This window comes from Tamandua tetradactyla, chromosome 11 (assembly GCF_023851605.1).
Source record: "Tamandua tetradactyla isolate mTamTet1 chromosome 11, mTamTet1.pri, whole genome shotgun sequence".
Lineage (NCBI taxonomy): Eukaryota > Metazoa > Chordata > Mammalia > Pilosa > Myrmecophagidae > Tamandua > Tamandua tetradactyla.
The window spans coordinates 49,401,953-49,418,830 of NC_135337.1; the positions used below are offsets into that span (position 1 = coordinate 49,401,953).

The following is a 16,878-nucleotide window of genomic DNA, read 5'->3' on the forward strand; positions in this document are numbered from 1 at the left end:
TGAAATACTAGAGATCAATGAAAGGGAGTAGTAAGGGGTATAGAAAAAAAATAGGAAGAATAAAGGTTAAAATGTATTGCGTAGATGGAAATACTAGCGGTCAATGAGAGGGAGGGATAAGAGGTATGGCATGTATGAGTTTTTCCTTTCTTTTTTTATTTCTTTTTCTGGTGTGATGCAAATGTTCTAAAAAGTCATCATGATGATGAATATACAACTCTGTGATGCTATTGTGAGTCACTGATTGTATAGCAAGAATGGAATGTTCATATGTTAAGAATGTTTGTGTTTGTATGTTGTCGATGTTCTGTCAATAAAAATTAAAATTAAAAAAATAAAAAAAGTTTGCCTAAGATCACAGAACCAGCAAGTGACAGAGTATCACTCCCTAATACTAGATTTATAACTTAAAAAAAATACATTCCAAGTATCACTCATATTTATATTAAACAATACCTGGACGAGCTTTCTGGATTTCCTTTCCCTTACATATCTTTCCATATCCACTCAACTGTATGGACACCGATAATGGGATGTTACCCATGAATATCCAGTAAGGATACTTAAGAGTTCCTAAGAACCTTACTTTGGGATTCCAAAGGCTATAATCAGAGTGAGATAAAGTAAACTATAAAAGTCACTATAAGAGGGTTTCCTTAAATTAACATAAGTGAAATTTAGAAAATAATATGCTACTCACAAGACCATATCTGATATCAATAAATAATTTGGAAATTACACAATAACTGAGGTGGATATTCACAACTCACTAATATTTTAAAGATATATAAGAACATATAAGATTCCCTAATTTATTATAATTAGAAATCAATGCTCATTTTCCTTATACTTTACACATGTACACTTTTCTAACTACCTAATGAGAAGGTAATCATACTTGGGTAAACGTAGCTATTGATCTCCTCTATTTTTCCTATAATGACTCCAATCACAAATAAGTAACTTAATTTTTTTTTAATATAAAGTTAAACAATCCTAACATCATACTTTTCAAACATTTAGGGTAAATAAGTTCTTTCAACCCCATCTTTCCATAAGTAACCACTGGAACCCACCCCCAGCCCTATTCATCACAATGTTTTCCTAAATATATACATACGTGTATCTATTTCTACACATAAATGTATATGTTTACATACAAACATATATTTATATTCAGACATATGTACCCACATTTAATCACAGACATGGTTTTTGAATGATAAAAAGGGAACACGCTGGATATGTTGTGATACAACTTTGTTTTCCATTAGTACCCTCTGGACAGAGGAACTTTGTGAGAATGCTTATTGTTGATAATCCTCAAATATCAAAAGATACAAGAGCAGTTACCATCCCCATCATGACACTGCTGAGTGCTTCCACGCCTCTGTATGGTAGGATTTTATTTCAAGGGGCAAAGAGGAATTTGATGAAAAAATGAGAAACAAGGACTCCTGGGAAAAGAGACCTTTCATTCCAAAGGTGCTTCTGGGCACCACACCACACTGCCTCCTTAACACCCCTGAAAGACTGTATCACCTTTCCTTGTCCCACACATCAGACTTTAGAAGGCCTGGATTCCTAGACCTGTAACCAATCAAAATTCACACACACTTGCAAATACACACTGTCTTCTCTGTTTCAAAAATCCTGTTTCAAACTTGTGCGTATACTTACGAACTTGTGTGTATACATTTCCCATATTTAATGCTGTATTTTTTCAGAAAGTACCACTAACAAAAGCAAGTTCAACCTAAGGCCATCAAATAACATCCCAACCATACAGAAATGCGTGTCTAGTGGTGAATTAACCTTACCCAAAGAGTGTCTAGTTTTTACTCCTGGCTACTGAGAGGGGATCTCTAGACTCTTGGAATGTCATACTTGATAGAAGCATCCTTGTTTGCCTGGAGGCGATTGGCTACCAGGTGGTCTAACAATATGATTTATGATGGGGACTTCTGGCCACTTGGTATCAGTTCTACTTCTGGAGTTGCTGGAGATTAAAGGTCAAACCCATGGGATAAGCTATAATTCCACAGTGACTAGACAGCACAGGTTAGCCACAAAGGCAATATATGATAGAGCCCTGTTTCGGTTTGCTAAAGCTGCCAGGATACAATACACCAGAAATGGATTGGCCTTTTTTTTTTTTTTAAGGGGATTTACTAAATTACAAGTTTACAGTTCTAAGGACATAAAAAATGTCCAAACTAAGGTATCCAGAAAAAGATACCTTGACTCTGAAGAAAGGCTGATGGCACCTGGGGTCTCTCTATAACATGGGAAGGCACATGGTGACATCTGCTGGTCCTTCTCTCCCAGGTCTGGTTTCAAAATAGCTCTCTCAGCTCCGGTGGGTCTTTAAATGACTTCTTCAGGGCAACTCTGGGTTTCATTTCTTAACTTGACACCTCCAATTGTCTATGTCTGGTCCCATTTCTCTGCTCTCTGTGTCGGCTCTGAGCTCACTTTCTCTCTGTGAGCTCTTTTAAGGACTTCAGTAAACTAATTAAGACCCACCCTGAATGGGTGATGCCACATCTCCATAGACACAATCTAATGAAAAGGCCCCACTTTTGGTGGGAGACAGGAGGACTCTTAAACAATGGTGGTAAGAGGGAGAAAGGTTTTGCTAAAGCGTCAAGAAGCCAGGATTCCTCTTCAAGGAAAATCAGGTGTTTCTATAATTTCTTGACACAGAATGACAGTCTCTGTGTTCCCTCAGCTGTAAAATAAGAGTAGTAATGGTACTCTTTTTGCATGTAGAAAATCAAATGATGAAAGTGTAAAGAGCTTAGAGCAGTGCCTGGTACACAGTTTACATTATTGTTTGAGTGGAGTTCTGCTTTGGTTATACGATGAATAAGAGCAGCCGCTTTCAAATTTCAGTGGGCTGCCGAAAGCCCTGTGATGAAGGAGGTCTGAGGTGGGGCCAAGAACATGCATTTCTAGCTCCCAGGTGTCATTCATGCTGCTGTTACTCAGTAACAGCACCTGTTACTCAGATACCACACTCCAGGAAACTGAACCGAAGGAATCACTCTGTTTTCATGCTGTCTGCTTTCTCCTCACTCAACAGGACAGTGCCTGGGCCTATTATTCAATATCTCGGACTGAATGTGATGTCACTGGGCTTCATTTAAATTTACCCAAGAACTGAAAATTTCTTTTTTTTTTTTTTTCTCCTTTCCTCTCTAAAGAATAACTAGAGATAGTAACTGATTCAGTATTTACATTTCTTCTAACTTTCTCTGTTTGGCCTAGTCTACTTGCTATTAAAGACAGGTGGCTGGGTTCCAAAGACTCCCTCATGTGCCAACAGTTTTACTCATCAGCATAATTTCACCAGCTCTTAGCACCCTAACTAAATTCAAAGGGCATCCGTGTCACTTTTCAGAACTTTCCAAGGTTCACACTCTCAGATCTTAGAAGAGTAGACTAGCATTTTTTTGTTTGTTTGTCTGTATGGGTGCATGGGCCAGAAATGGAAGCCAGGTTCCCTGCATGGCAGGTGAGCAGTCTACCATTAAACCATCTGTGCACCCTATGTGTGTAGCCTAGTTTTTAAGACTGCTGCTGGATGGGCCACAGTGGCTCAGCAGGTAAGAATGCTTGCCTGCCATGCCCGAGGACCCAGGTTTGATTCCCGGTGCCTACCCATGTAAAAATAAAAAGACTGCTGCTTTTGCTATGCTAAATGTTTGATGATTTGCAATGATGTTGATTTCAAATCACGCATTCATTTAACAAATATGCAAGTGCTGACTGTGTGCTAGGTGCTGGAAACTAAATAGAGGACAAGAGAAACATTGACCATGCTTTTTAGTCTGCAGAGACACTACGTCAACTGGCAATTGCAAAACAGTACAATGACAAGGGAAGGACAGTGTTCTAGTTTGCTAGCTGCTGGAATGCAATAACCAGAAATGGAACGGCTTTTAAAAGGGAGAATTTAATGAGTTGCTGGTTTACAGTTCTAAGGTCAAGAAAATGTCCCAGTTAAAACAAGTCTATAGAAATATCCAATCAAAGGCATCCAGGGAAAGATACCTTGGTTCAAGAAGGCCAATGAAGTTCAGGGTTTCTCTCTCAAATGAGAAGGCATGTGGTAAACACAGTCAGGGCTTCTCTCTTGGCTGGAAAGGCACATGGTGAATACGGCATCATCATCTGCTAGTTTTCTCTCCTGGCTTCTGGTTTCATGAAGCTCCCCGGGAGGCGTTTTCCTTCCTCTCCAAAGGTCACTGGCTCGTGGACTCTCTGCAACTCATGGCTACATTGTTCTGCTCTCTCTGAATCTCTCATTCTCCAAAATATTTCCTCTTTTATAGGACTCCAATAAACCAATCAAGATCCACCCAAATGGGTGGAGACATGGGATTCCCTAATCCAGTTTAACAGCCATTCTTGACTAAATCACATCAACCAGGGAGATGATCTCATTGCAGTTTCAAATACACAGTATTGAATAGGGATTATTCTACCTTTATGAAATGGGATTTATATTAAAACATGCCTTTTCTTAGGGGACATGCTTCCTTTCAAACCAGCACAGACAGGGAGCTAATTGGGGTGAGGAACATACAATTTATGATGGATGGGGACGGTTTCCCAGGTTAAGTGATGTCTGAACTAAAACTTTAAGGGAGACTTTGAATTAGTCAGGTTTTCCTAAAGAAAGCAGGCAAACAATAGGAACAGAATTCCATGTAGAATGACAGTATATGGGAAGCCTAGAGGAGGACACTGCGATATCTTGAGAATTTTAATTTGACTGACTCATTCAGTGTAGGTCAACGCAGGGAGTGACAAGAAGGTCCAAAGTTTGGGCAGGGCCTTCAATGACTTGTTATAGAGCCGGGGTTCTTAACCTCAGCACTATTGACAGTTTTGGCCAGATGATTCTTTCTTGGGAACAGGGTTGTCCTGTGCATTGTAGGAAGTTTAGCAGCATCCCAGGCTTCTTCCACTAGTAGCAAATCCCTGCCCACAAGTTGTGACAACCTAAAATGTCTCCAGACTTTGCTAAATGTCTCCTGGTGGTGGGTGGGGCAAAACCAACCAACTGTTGTAAAGTTCTGTCTTTATGTCAATAATAGTGGAGGGCAATGGAGAGGTTTAATTTGGTTGAGAGACATGACCAGATTTATACCTTTGGACAATCACAATGGGATAAGTGTGGAGAATGAATTGGGGGCAGACACGATTGGAGACAGAGAGACAGGTTAGAATGCTTTTGGTGCAGTCTGAGTGGAAGAAACCAGCCATCCAATCTAAAAGATCTAAGGTCATGGCTGTTGAGACAGAGAAAAGTATATAGACTTGAGACATATTTAGGATTTAGAATCCGTAGGGTTTGGTAACCAATCAGATATGAAAGGTGAGGGTAAGAGAGTAATCAAGGATGCTTCCAGATTTCTGGCTAAGGACCTTAGAAAGATGGTGACAAAGGGAGCACTGGAGAAGGAACAGATTTATTTGGAAGAGTCAGGAGAGGATGGCTTGGATTTTAGAGATTATGTATTTGAGGTGCCTTGTGAGAGCCAAGTGGCAACTTTCATCAATAGGTAAGAATTCTGGTTCTGGAACTTAGGAGACAGATCTGGACTGTCAGCAAATAGATGGCAGTTGAAAGTATGAGCAAGGCTGAGGGGAAACATGAAGAAGGAAGAGCAGGGACTAAGGGCAGAGACAGCGTGACAAGAACAGGAGGGGCTGGTGAAGGGGAGAACGGAGAGGAGGAAAACCAGCACATGGCAGCTCCAGGAGAAGGCCTTTCTTTCCTTCTATAGATTCAAGTTCCACACGGTCCCAGAAGTTCATTAGGGGTCATTGTGATTGCCAAGAGACCAAAGAGTGTGACCACCAAGACTGCCCCATTTAACCCTCAGGTAACCCAGGGAGAAGCTCTGAATGATGAAACCTAGAACTGAAGATGGATGCTGTACTTCCACAGGATTGATGCTGGCCCAGAATGCTGAATTATGTAGGGGCTTCTACATGGAGACAGAGCTCCAGAAATCACTTGGCAATTCCTTCAAGAAAATTCCTTTTGAACTGATTTGTAAAACTGTGTTTCTGTTTTACAAAAGTCACTTTTGATGAAAGGTAACAACTTTAATTTGGAGTTTGCATAGCTGTCACTGAAGGGTCCTGATGTGCTATAACTGAGATCCTGATGTCAGCATTGTACAATAGTGTGTGATTTTTCTCATATGTGGTCCAGATATCTGGCCTTTGAAGGTACTAATGTATTATTTACTTGAACCTAAGATCCTGCTCATTGTAAATTGCTGTGATTTATCATGACTTTTTCAGAATCGGATCCTGTGGCCATATGCTAATTTGACTAAAAGGAAATTCTGTTCTATGTACTTGGATTTCATGCCTAAAAATTTTAGCAATAGTTTCAATGCTCTATTAATCAAAACAAGATGCTTCATAACTTTTCCACATAATATGGAATGCATTATGTTTGAATTAGAATAGCTTATATTTGAATTAAAACCTTTAGAAGCTTTATATTTTCTGGTCTGGCAACCTTCCTATTTCTAATTTATATGTCCCCTTTGTGCTGAAGGAGTTGGAAAGGTGAGATTTATGGCCATCCCAACTGGGAGAGTTAAGACTCTTGATTAAATGAGAGCTTGTTTGTGTATTCAAATGGAAAACTGTGTCTGGACAAAAAAAACTTAGCATTAAATTTGTAGTAGCTTATCTCCTTAGTTTAATGCAGTTTCCCCTTTCCTGGTAATTCCACTCTGCCATACCATCCAGTGGTGACTATGGGAGCAGCCAATTTTATATACTATAACCTTTTGACAGAGACTGATTGAACCAGAATTGGGCTTCTAAACCAAGCTATACTAATGAACCCCCGCATCTGGGACTTTGTAATTGGATCTACCAGATTCCCATTTTGCCTTTTGGGATGGCCATTTTCTGTTATGTAAACAGGGAAACCGAGAAAGCAGGTCTGCAGAGATATAAGGATAAAGTATAGAAAAGAAATGGAGAGGGGAGGACTCCCAGGCATTTTTGGAGTAACCTGGCTTCAAGTTCCATTGAATTCCCCAGACCAAGCTCATCCTTGCCCTTGGGGTCTGCCAAAGACCCCGCTATCCTAATAAATTTTTCTAATAAAATTACCTAAGACAGCTCAGGTGAGTTCCTGTGGGTGAGCCCAATGAGTTGAGCTATCTTGTCTTGATATCTGTTTTCCAGTTAGATGGTGGTTGGCATACTTTTCTTATAATCTTAAAAACAAGCTGTGAGAGTTTTACAAATAGAGAGCAGTCCATAATAGACTATCCTCACTTCTGACACTAGCTGCAGGGTCAGGGGATCCCCCAAACCACATTCAGTTTTGACAATTTGCAAAACGGACTCACAGATCTCACTGTTACACTCATGGCTATGGTTGACACAGGAAAAGGCTACATATTAAAATCAACCTAAGGAAGAAGGGCACAGGGTAGAGTCTATGGGAAGTACCAAAACTGGAGTTTCTGTTGTTCTCTCCCGGTGGAGTCATGGTCAGCATTATTTTCTAAGTATCTATGTGTGACAATCTGTGTTGCATTGTCAACCTGGGACACACACCCAAGCCTTTCTGCCCAGAGTTTTTACTGGGGCTTGTGCTGGTTTGAAACTGTTATGTACCCCCAGAAAAGCGATGCTCTTTCAATCAAATCTTGTGGGTACAGATTTATTGTGGGTGGGGTCTTTTGATTAGGTTGTTTCCATGGAGATGTGTTAAGGATTAGATGCTCTAATCCTTGAACTCTGCTCAAGCCAAGCATATGCTTATCCCTGGCTTCCCTTCTAGAACTCATTTTCATGACCTAATACCTCTAGGCTGGTGGTACTCAAAATGTAGTTTGCAGATCCCTGAGACATAACTGAGATTCTGTCAGGGGTTCTACAAGGTCAAAACTTTTTCTGTAATAATGCCACTATTAGACCACTATACTACTAATAATACTACCAAAAAACAACACTAACGTTCTTTGCCTTTCTCACTATGCTGACATCTGCACTGATTATACAAAACTAATAGTGGATGGAAGTGCTAGCACGACAGCGGCACCCAGCTGTACTTGGAGCCACTGTGTTCACCACCACGCACTTGAAAAAATATGTCAGTTTCAGGTAAGAATGTTCTAGATGGAGTAGGAAGAACTGTTCAGATCATTAAATCTTGAGTACACATCTTTTTAAGATTCTGTGTGATGAAATGGGAAAATTGCATAAAGCACTACAACTGCATATATTAGTACAATGACGTCTCAAGGAAAAGCACTCATGTTCTGAGTTGCAAGCTGAACTAGCTGCTTTTTTCAGTGAATACAATTTTTACTTGAAAGGGGAACTAACAAATTACATTTTCTTAGACTTGGGTATTTGGCAGACATTTTCTTGAAAATGAAGGAGCGAGCCTGACGTGTCAAGAAAAACAACTGGCATTATTTGTTGCCAATGATAAAAATCTGGCTTTCAAGTAGAAATTAGAATTTTATAAAACTTGTATCTGCCATCATGAATTTGACAGCTTGCCAGTAACCTAAATAAGTTTCTGATGCTGCACTTGAGTAAGGTATTAAGGAATATGATGTGGGGATATTGTATAGTGAAATGTTTTTCAACATTTAAAAGATCTGTACTGACTCAGTGAACCCATATATTCAAAAGACCAACACAGATGTTATAAAATCATGCATGGGTAAAAAATTCATCCAAAGTGCAAGCCAGATGAATGGTTTTATAACATAACAGAGCATGAAAAGTTCATTGATTCCGTTTCAGATTCCACATTGCAGCTAACCTTTAAGAAATTATCACTTGGAGTTTGGCTCTAATATCAAACCAGAATATCCGTAATCATCTGAAAAGGTTTTCAAATACTCCTCCCTACCCCGTTTCCACCTACAAATCTGTGGGATGCTGGATTTTCTTCATCTACTTCAACCAGCACAACAGATTACAACAGATTGAATGCAGAATCAGATACGAGAATCCAGCAGACTTCTATTAATACAAACACTAAAGAGATATTCAAGAAAAAAAGCTTAATGCTACCCTTCTCTTTAATTTGTTTTATTTTGGAGAATATAATTTATTCTCATAAATTTATATTATTTGTATTAACATATAAACGGTTTATTACTTTTAATTAATATTAAAAATTTTCCAATTTTAGTTTCTAATACTGTAAATATTAAGGCCATAACTCACACACAAAAAAAGCTTTTTAAGATTCTCAGTGCTTTTTAAAAGTGTTAAGGGGTCTTATGATACAAAGTTTGGGAACCACCTTTCTAGTCTATAAATTCCTCTTCCTTGCATATACTTATTTAAAATCCTACTCAGTATCTCAGATTATTTCCCTTCCAAAAGGCTTTTCTGGTTTCCATCCAACCAACTCTAATCACTCCTCTGTGCCATCTGCCATGGAATGTGTACCAAGGTTCAGAATCTTTATACCTTTAAGATTCTTTTTAAGGCCAGATTTGCAAATCCTAAGACTGTGAACTGGCTTGTTCACTTACTAGTATGACCTCAGGATAGCTGAGGATCCTCGTTTGTAAAATGGAGATAATCATATAGAGTTGTTGGGAGGATTAGTAAGATAAGATCATTAAAGCATTTAGTACAGTTCCTGGCACCTAGTAAGTGAAATAAATATTCTCTGCTATTATTATTATTCACACAACAAACATTTATTATATGTCTACTATGGTTGCCAAGGCCCTCCCATCATTGAGTTTATAGTCTAGTGGGGTAGATCAAGATTAAACAAATAAGTCCTAATAAGTATATAACTCTAGTGTGTCCAATGTTTTGGGGAAATCAAGGATACCAATAGAGGAAATAAGAGAGAGAGCACAAAATACACTGAGGATGGCGTGCATGAAGGAAGGCATTCTTGAGATCAAGTGACATTCATGCTAAAATCAAAGCATGAATACAAATCCTGAAAAATCTAGACTCCTAAACAGCAGGGGCTTTCTCTTTCCTTTGCGGACTATGAACAAGGTGGAAAAATCAGCTCCTTTCATTAATAGATACTTTTTTCCCTCCTAATATGAGCTACATTTAGAAGCACAAAGGCTTGTTTTCCAGCCTCTAGATGTTGCTCCTTAATTTAATGTTGATTCTGGCTTTTATATGAATGTCTTAAGCTTAATATTTGTTGAGAATTACTAAGAAGTAGAATTACCTTCCAGGGAAATTGAAAAATGACCTTTACAGGCAACTAAGCAGAAGATAAAAGGATCAATAAACAAAAGTCCCCAGTTTCCCAATTCACCTGACTAATGTTACAATCAGAAAGGACTTAATTCATAAGGTTAGACTCTTCAGAGAAATAAAGACCAGGAGGTGAGAGCAAGGACACAAGGGAGTCTATGAAAGTAGATTCTGTCTCACTGTTAAGTGATTTTTCCTGATCAAAGAGCAGAAGCAGTAAAAAGCTCTGAAAAATGATCCATAGAGCTGAGAAGTTCTGTGAATGTTTCAGTTAAGGCAGTGTATTTTAACCACCTGACCTCAGAAACAAAACATCCTCTTACCCAAACACAGGCCCCAGCAACATGGAGCCAGCAGAAGGAAGAAAAGCAAAGACAATGGAGGGGATGGTTGAGAATATGTATTGAGATCATAAAATATTAAGGGATTTCCCTCTTTACCTTTACCTTTGACATTTCTACAGATGTTCTGTGGGAGCAGGACTCTTCAAAAAATTCTTTGTCCAGGTCGATCAAGGGCAGGCTCTTGATAAATCATGAAATGAAAATAGCCTGGTGGAAACAGCCTTGAACTAGAAGCCAGCAGACCCTTGCACCAACCTCAGTGTGTGTCTATGGGCAAAATGTGTCATGTATTGGTGCCAAGATTCTCCATCTCTCCCACGAGGATGATAGGTCTCTGAAGAAAATTAGTTCATATGTATAGACCCTGACTTTTTAGAAATATGAACACCAGTACACTCAAGCATTTTGTACTATTATATTAGCTTCTTTAAATTTATGAGTTGAGTGCTGCAGTTGAATAAACATAGAACTAGGGTACTTCTTCCATTCTAAGGGTGAGGAGGGTGGTTTGAATTGTTCAATCGAGTAGTCACAGCACATTACAACTCAGGTCTCCTTATTCTCAATCTGTCCTTTTCTTAAATCCCATGACTAGCCCTATCCCTTTACTGTCAGAAAATGACCTTCCATCCACCACCAGTGAAAATAGGTCATCATTTTTAACTACAGCTACCCTCCGTTTTCCAACACCCCCCCTTAATCCTTCCTCAACATGCAAGCTAATTTATATGTACCTCTACTTTCCTATTGCCTCAAAAATGTCATTCATTTAAATCTAATCTACCACCTGCACCTGCATCTCATTCCTTCCAGCTCCCTAGGGTCCTTGGCCATTTCTTCTCCTCTTTCTCTTTAGTCTCTCATCTCCAAAGGTCTTCTCCTCGACAGTGCATAAATATGCTCAAGACTAGTCTAAATTAAAAGAGCAAACAATGCCTTGATCCCATGCAGCCAGGATTTTTACCATGCCCACCCCACTTTCTACATGGCCAAGCTGCTTGGAAGAGTAGTCCACACCAGTGGAAACAAACTTTAATGTGCAAATAAATCAGCTGGGTGGGATTCTCAATAAAATATAGATTCTGGTTCGGTAAGACATGTGTGGGGTCAGAGATTCTGAATTTTCTAGCAAGCTCCCAGGTGAGGTTGCTGCTGCTGGCCTGCAGATCACACTCTAAGAAGTCAGTTTCTACACTCTTATTTCTCTTCTTCTATTTCTGCTACTAAGACCATTATAATTTTTAAACAGGCTTCGGGGGATGGGAAACCCCCAAAATCCATTCACATATGTCCTGTGGTAGGAACGTCTTTCTTCTAGGGGTCCCAATTAATTATAACCACGCCCTAACTTCTTCTTAAATATTCATAAGAACAAAGGTAAATAGCACCTCAGTCCCAGGGTTTGGACTGGGTGGCAGGCGAACTTTACAGCATAAAGAGGTGACATCTGTTTTTTTGTGGGGTTTTTTTAATTTTGTTTTTGTATGCTGTATGGTGGGGGCCACATTTCATTCTTTTTCCATATGATGATCCTGTTATCACAGAATCAGTTGTTGAATTTTGTTTGTTTTTTTTGTTTGGCGAAGTGCAAGGGCCAGGAATTGAACCTGGGTCTCCCGCATGGCAGGCGAGAATTCTACCACTGAACTACCCATGCACCTCCAATATCTGTTTTTAAACAAATCCTCTGAATAACCAGCAACTGAAGGTTCCAACAAATGATGGAACAATTATTTTGCAAATCTGATCAATGAGGGTGGGTTAAATTCCCGAAGCCCTGCAAGCCATACACAAGAACCATTTCCGCATATAACAGCTGAAATTTGGAGAAATTTATCTCTCTAAATAATTTTCGTTTTGTTTGTGGTTTGTGAGTGTGTTGTGCTGCTTCGCTTTGCTTGCCTTGTTTACTTTTTTAATATAATGTAAAGCATATATCCCAGAGTTTGCAAAGAAAAAAACACAAACCATTTTAAAGCAGCAAGAAGTTATTAGGCTGAAAGGTTGGAGTCCCATGAACTTTTCTAACAGTTTTGCACTGATTGACAAAACCCTTCTTTCCTGTCTCTGGGCCTTCCTATCACCCAACTATAGCCTCCTCCAATCCATTAGGGCAGACAGCAGAAAATAAATACAATGTCCGAATACTATCACAGAACGCTTCTGGGAAAATTCCCATAAATTAATGTATACGCAAAATGTCATGAGAGTCATATATCACAGTCCTTTAGTTGCAATAATTACCATTATACATAATGAGTGAGTCATAGAATGAAGAGTGTTAGGCTCTACCCCAAAACTCAACAGGCTCTCATAAGGAGAAGAGCTTCCATCAATGAACTTTCCTTTATCTGCCACATTGAGCTCTCACAATTCACAATCAACTGTGACCCGATAACTAGAAACTCATCCCCCAAGCTGGTCTCAGGTTTGGGATCTCACAATGTCAGTCCCACATAACAGCCTTCAGGGGTTACCTCATGTCTCCAAGATGACTCTCAAACTCTTTGCTTAGGCTGAAAGAGCATTCACCATCTGCAACTGGACCTGACCTCTCCAGCCTTACTCCTTTCACTGTCCACTTGCACTACTGAAAGTCTTTCTCTCCCTCACTTCCACCAGGGCAAGGCAACAGCAATACAATTGTAAACCAGCATTCTCATTTAAAATTAAAGTATTTCAAACTCTAAATTTTTCTATTGGATATAATCTTTGCAAGCTTTTAATCTCTGATCTGTCATTTTATTTACCATTCATCAAAAGCTATATATGCTACAGATAGCAAATTTCTAAATACACTAATCACAGTGACCTTAGTGAACGTGAGTCCATTCATATTTCTCGCCAGTAACTACTGACCTCACAATTTAAGCCCAGATTTAACAAGGAAAAACAAGAAGCCCAGGGTAATTCCATACAGAGATGGGTAAAAAAGAGGGAGAAGTGTCCTATGTAACCATGGCTGGTTTCTGGGGTTTGAAAGCTGTGGACTTATTGCAGGAGTGATGTCGATACCCATAGACAAAGGACACAAGTCACTTTACTGTAAGAAAAAAATTTAAGAATGTATCTGCTTAAAGCATATTCTCCCAGTGCAGGGACAAGCTCCCCTATGGAATCACTGAGTCTGCAAGGCCATGATCTCTTAAGGAAGCCACCTTTCTCATTATCCATCGGGGAAAAGGATGGGAGTTATACCTTCTCAGCCCAATCTAACTCTTCTGGAGAGACTCACCCTGGAAGACCTGCTGCCACTGGAAGCGAGTACCTGATAAGAATGGCAGCTGTTCTAACAAGTTAAAACACTACATTAACAGAGGCCATTTTTCCAGATACACAGATCCCCTAGCAGACCTCCAATTCTAATGCTACATAAGCTAATTCTACCCTACTTTGAAACACTCTATAATAATCACTTTTACCCTTTGGTACAAAATAATGTAGACTATTTCTGAATCTACTGCTATCTATTAACAGGTTGTTAACTCCTTTCTTTGAAAACAAGTTGTGTCCCAAGTACAACTAATATTCCTTAAGAGCTATGTCTCGGTATGGTTGTTTTGTTTTGTTTTTTGGTATGCTGTATAGCAGGGTCACATTTCATCCCTTTTCCATGTAAGTATTCTGTTATTGCAGCACCATTTGTTGGTTTTTGTTTGTTTGTTTGGGAAGTGTGTGGGCTTGGAATTGAACCCAGGTATCCCGCACATCAGACAAGAACTCTACCACTGAATGGTTTTAGAAAAAAATACTAATAAATAACCTAAAGTATAGGTCTCTTTATCAAAGACCCAGAGGCAGCAGGAAGACACAGAGGTTCCCATCAACTCCTGAGATGTATCCAGTAAGTTGAACTTTACCTGCTATAGGCACTGCCTAGTGTGGGTCTCTGTAAGCACAGGGCTGTCATCACTGCTTGAGAGGAAGTGGGTGTATGTGTGTAGGGTGGTATTCTAGTTTGATAGCTGCCGGAATGTGGGATACCAGAAACAAAATGGCTTTTTCTGGGGGGTGGTGGTGCAAGATCCGGGTCTCCCACATGGAAGGTGAGCATTCTACCACTGAACCACCCGTGCACCCCAGAATGGCTTTTAAGAGGGGAATTTATTAAGTTGCAAGTTTATAGTTCTAAGGCCATGAAAATGTCCCAATTAAAGCCAGTCTATAAAAATATCCAAATCAAGGCACCAATAAGAGATTATTTTTACCCAAGAAAGGCCAATCAAGTTCAAGTTCAGGGTTTCTCTCTCAACTGGAAAGGCACATGGCGAACATGGCGATATCTGCTAGCTTTCTCTCCAGGCTTCTTTTTCCATGACGCTCCCCCAGGGGCGTTTTCCTTCTTCATCTCCAAAGGTCTCTGGCTACATAGGCTCTCATGGTCCTCATGGCTCTGAATCTTCTCTCTAAAATATTTCCTCTTTCAAAGGATTCCAGTAAAGTCATCAAAACCCACCTGGAATGGGTGCAGTCACATCTCCATCTACTCAAAGGTTAATCAAAGGTTAATACCCACAGTTGGGTGAATCACATCTCTGTAGAGATAATCTAATCAAATTTCCAACCTGTAGTCCTGAATAGGGATTAAAAGAAATGGCTACTCCCACAAGATGGATCAGGATTAAAATATGGCTTTTCTGGGGTCCACAAAAGATTCAAACCAGCACAGGTGGAGAAACTGAAAACTAAGGACAGAAAGACTTCAATCAATATTACAATGCCTAGGCAGTGAGGTCTTCATGTTGAGTCCTGTGTGGTTACCACTACCCTTTCCCTTACCTTTATCCTGACTACCCTATTTGAGTATTTGAAGTGAGTATGCACTTTCTTGCCTTTTGTAGTAAACATGACTTTCTGAATTCAATGGTTTATTCACTGTCCAAGAATATTTTTGGTCACCAGCAGCATAATCTATAGAAAATTGATGCTTAGATTCAAGAGTTAATTTATTCGGAAGTTGCATATTTATGGAATCTATCCAGTCAGTTAACTGGAATGCACACACATACTGAGAGTGAAATAGACATATATATCACAGTCTAACCTTTAGTTTATTCCCAGATCTCACAGTAGAATATCAAGTAAGCAATTATAGAACTACAGGATGGAAAACAACAAGAGTATTTTGGTTAAAGGAGCTGTGACTGTGTTGTATGATACATTCATCTATTGTATGTCATAATGAAGGCAGTAATTTGTTTCGGCATCTTTTAGAATGCACAGTTTTTCTGCAGAAAAGCATCCAAAACATTAAGAAGAAGATCAGAAGAAAAACTGTAATTTCTTGGAACTGGTGCCGGAACTAAAACTTTTAACAATAGCAGGAGGTTGAAATGTCACATTTTGAGTTTTAAAAATCTCAGGCTTGAGGAAGTGGGAAGGATACAAGGAAGGGATGAGTATGCAGTTTCCTTGGAAACTAAATGATATTATTGCAGCAATAAGCCTAAGGAATCATTGTTTAGAGTGTGAAAATACTGCTCTTCTGCTTAAAACTGGACAAGGGTAATTTAGAACCAAAATAATCGAGATCTCTATAAGATTCCTTGGGGAACACTAAAAACTGCCAGAGAGTAAAGGTGCTGTGTATGAGCTTACAAATATACAAAGGAATATGAGAAACCCTCTCCCCCACCGCACCCCATGAGGTTGGAGAAAGCAGAGGACTGCAGCAATGAGTTACACAGGCAATTTCTAGGTCATTGATATAAAAGGGCACCACGAGGTAGCTCACTCTATAGATCTCCCCAATCCATTCTCACTGCCTAGAGATTACACCACAATCCCAGATGAGCAAGTTTGCAGGAATGCCAACCTGCATAACACATCCCAGCTCCACAACTCCCCAGCTTTCTGAACTCGGACACCTAACATACTTCATTGGGCCTCATCTGGAAAAACAAAGAAAATATCACCTGTTCTCAGGATTACTATGAGAACTAAGTGAAGTTCTAAAGCCTCAGAACATTGTCTGGCACAGAGTGGGGGCTTATACGTGTCAATTCTCTTTCTCATTCAAATGGTCAGTGGATTTCTTTTGACTGGTTTGCTTCTTCCCATCACACAAATTCCCATATGAACAAAGAAGAAGATTTTGTATTAGAACCTGTGGTAAAACGTCTATATAAAGAAACTCATTGGATATGCATCTGATCAAGTCAGAGTTGGAGTCCATGGAATCTCTCTGCCATTAAGACAATTTAGAACCAGTAGCGATTCTGATCACACAAAGATGGTGGGCAGCAGTGAATTATATGTGTGGGTGATGGGCTGAGTTGAA

General features: G+C 39.5%; 1 protein-coding gene and 1 non-coding gene across 3 annotated transcripts in view; both read right to left on the reverse strand.

The window, feature by feature from the left end:
- ST6GALNAC3 (ST6 N-acetylgalactosaminide alpha-2,6-sialyltransferase 3) overlaps nt 1-16,878 on the reverse strand; it is a 563,629-nt gene that overhangs the window by 431,287 nt on the left and 115,464 nt on the right. The gene's annotated exons all lie outside the window — the stretch shown is intronic.
- TRNAG-GCC (transfer RNA glycine (anticodon GCC)) lies at nt 12,185-12,255 on the reverse strand. Its single transcript has one exon. It is a non-coding gene; the product is annotated as a tRNA-Gly (tRNA).